Below are 3,178 nucleotides of genomic sequence, written 5' to 3'. Positions count from 1 at the left end.
AGTCTGTTCAAGGAATTCCCTGTCTTCTGTCTTCCAGAGTCCATGCCTGCGGTCCTAGCTAAAACCTTCCTTCCTTGCTGTGCACACGTCATTCCATTATTTGTGACAATGACAGGCCAACAAAGTGACAGAAAACACTGTGTCTGGAGGTGGGTGGGAGGTGACGGGCTTTTGAAGCCTCCCCCTAAATTCTCTGACGTGGGTTCTTCCCTGTTACCTGTGCATTTTCACCTCTGCAGTGATCTGCAATGATGGAGAGACGGGGAGGGGAGAATCTCTGTCTTTCATTTCTTCTCTTGAGAGTCTAAGGCCCTTTAATGCTTGGAGTCAAATAAGGCCTTCTATTTAACATGAAGTCTTATTACTTTGTGACCAGTCAGTGGGGTACACACTCAGAGAAACTAATGTTCGGGGGGGAGTTGGTTTTATTTTCCTAAAATTGTTCTTGAGGCAGCCATAAGGCATCACAATGGGCATTAGAAAATGTAATTTCCAATCCCAGTTTTATGACTTAGGAGCTGTGTGACACTAGATGGGTGTCCTGTTCTGAGTTTTTCTTTCTTCATTGGAAAAATAAAAATTAATAATGTGTCTTTCCAGTTTTTTGGTTTGTTTTTTTTTTTGGTGGGGGCATAGTTTGATGTTAAAATGTGTATAAATTTACTTAACTAACTAGCAATGCAATTTGGGGATTCAAGATTAATGAGTTACGTTCCCTAGTTTTATGTTTAGCTAGCTATGCTGTATGGTCCTTCAAAAGGCTTTCATTTCCGCCCAGCTGGTGTGGCTCAGTGGTTGAGAATTGGCCTATGAACCAAGAGGTCACGGTTTGATTCCTGGTCAGGGCATATGACCGGGTTGTGGGCTCGGTCCCCAGTGTGGGGCATCAGGGGGAAGCCGATTAATGATTCTCTCAAATCATTGATGTTTCTATCTCTTTCTCTCTTCCTCTCTGAAATCAATAAAATATATACTAGTATTTTTAAAAAAATATATTTTATTGATTTCTTACAGAGAGGAAGGGAGAGGGATAGAGAGTTAGAAACATCAATTGCCGGGAGCCGGTCCATCCTTGCTGTTTCAAGGGACCTGGCATATATGGCATATTGTTCTTAATATGTTTGCTCACCTTCTTGGCACTATGTGTTTTAACCAAGGTCGCCTCTCTGAGAAAGGTTGTTTCCCCAGGTAGGGATTTTCCCCTGAAGTTAGGGAGGGAATAAAACTCCTTAACTAAGTGCCAGGCGGGTAGTTAATCACTTTAACTACAAACAACCCCGCTGGGGTTGGACTCCGGCATCTGGCGCCTGAACAGGGACCCCTAGGTAAGCGCCCCGCACTTGGGACGGATAGGACTCCACCGTAGGAAGAGGGTGGATAGTCTTCGCTGACTCCGTCCACACCTTTGGGAACCCCTGGAACAGGATTCCCATAGGTAAGCCCACCCCCCCCATTGAGAACCCCACACTTGGGACGGATAGGACTCCACCAGGGTACTGCAGACCCCCCCTATAGAGGATAAGTAGGGTAAGAAGGTGGATAGTACAGAACTTAGATTGAGAAGATGTGCCATACTGAGTCCAAAGAAAGAAGACTCTGTATTGATCTTTAGATTAAGAAGATGTGCCATACTGAGTCTAAAGAAATAAGACGCTGTATTGATCTTTTAGCACATATGCTTGCTAGCAGAAGAATTAAGGTTACTCCCAGTCAGACAGAACGTTTTATACAAGAAGTATGTCCATGCTTTTCTGAGGAAGGAAAGGTGCCGGAAAGGTAAATGTAAAGGCATGGGAGAAGATAGGCCCAAGGAGCCTTATCCTTAACCCCACTGCAGCCTTTCCACCCCGGAAAAGTGCAGGATTGGCAAGCTCTCCCTGGGGTGATAGATCAGGACTCAAGTAATAGCGGAAAGCGCCAATCCTACTCTTAAAATGGATACAAGAGAGCATTTGGGGTTTTCTTTTTAATGCCTGCTTTTAAAAAATAAAAAAGGGGGAATTTGCCGGGAGCCGGTCCATCCTTGCTGTTTCAAGGGACCTGGCATATATGGCATATTGTTCTTAATATGTTTGCTCACCTTCTTGGCACTATGTGTTTTAACCAAGGTCGCCTCTCTGAGAAAGGTTGTTTCCCCAGGTAGGGATTTTCCCCTGAAGTTAGGGAGGGAATAAAACTCCTTAACTAAGTGCCAGGCGGGTAGTTAATCACTTTAACTACAAACAATCACGCTTAAGCTACATAATCTTTACTCCCTGGAATGGAGATAAGAAACGCCCTAACCTTTGTAATAGAAATTGACAGGATTAAAATCAACTGGTATAAATACGGATGTAACAAAACAATAAACAGCAGAACCTCTCTGGAGATCCAGACCAGAACTTGGCTGGAGATCCTGGCTGGAGATCCTGGCTAGGCTGCTGATCAACTGAACTCCGTCTCCGTGTCATTCCTTCTTCGCCAACTCCATCCACACCTTTGGGGACCCCTGGACCCGCTGGGGTTGGACTCCGGCAATCAATGAGAGGGAAACATCGATCAGCTGCCTCCTGCACATCCCCTACTGGGTATGTGTCTGCAACCAAAGTACATGCCCTTGACCAGAATCGAACCTGGGATCCTTGAGTCCACAGGCCGACGCTCTATCCATTGAGCCAAACCGGTTACGGCTATACTAGTATTTTTTAAAAAGCTCTCATTTCCAAGGACAAAGTATCCTAGTGTTTGATAAAGCATTAAAGGATAAACACTTTTTTATATACAAGGATTGCCCCCCAAGGCATGAATTCTCAACTGGTCAATATCTGTGAATCCAGAATATTGAACAATTTTTTAAACAAACCTCATCTGAGGATATGTTTTTATTTATTTGACAGAGAGAGAGGGAGAAACATCGAAATGCAAGAGAAACGTCGATTGGTGGCCTCCTCTATGGGCCCCAACTGGAATGGAAACCACAACCTTCCCAGTCATGACTGGGAATCGAACCCACAACCTTTTGGTGTACCAGATGACACCCCAACCCACTGAGCCACGTGGGGGCGGGCAAGAATGTTGAGCAATTTTTTTTAATCAAAACATTTACTTCACTGGTTCTTAACCATGTGGGTGTTTAAAAATAAATAACAGTAGCTTGGCTTTACCCCAAACTCATTAAACCAGAATCTCAGGGGTGGGG

Source organism: Myotis myotis, unplaced genomic scaffold, assembly GCF_014108235.1.
Source record: "Myotis myotis isolate mMyoMyo1 unplaced genomic scaffold, mMyoMyo1.p scaffold_m19_p_15, whole genome shotgun sequence".
NCBI lineage: Eukaryota > Metazoa > Chordata > Mammalia > Chiroptera > Vespertilionidae > Myotis > Myotis myotis.
This window is presented reverse-complemented; position numbering follows the sequence as displayed.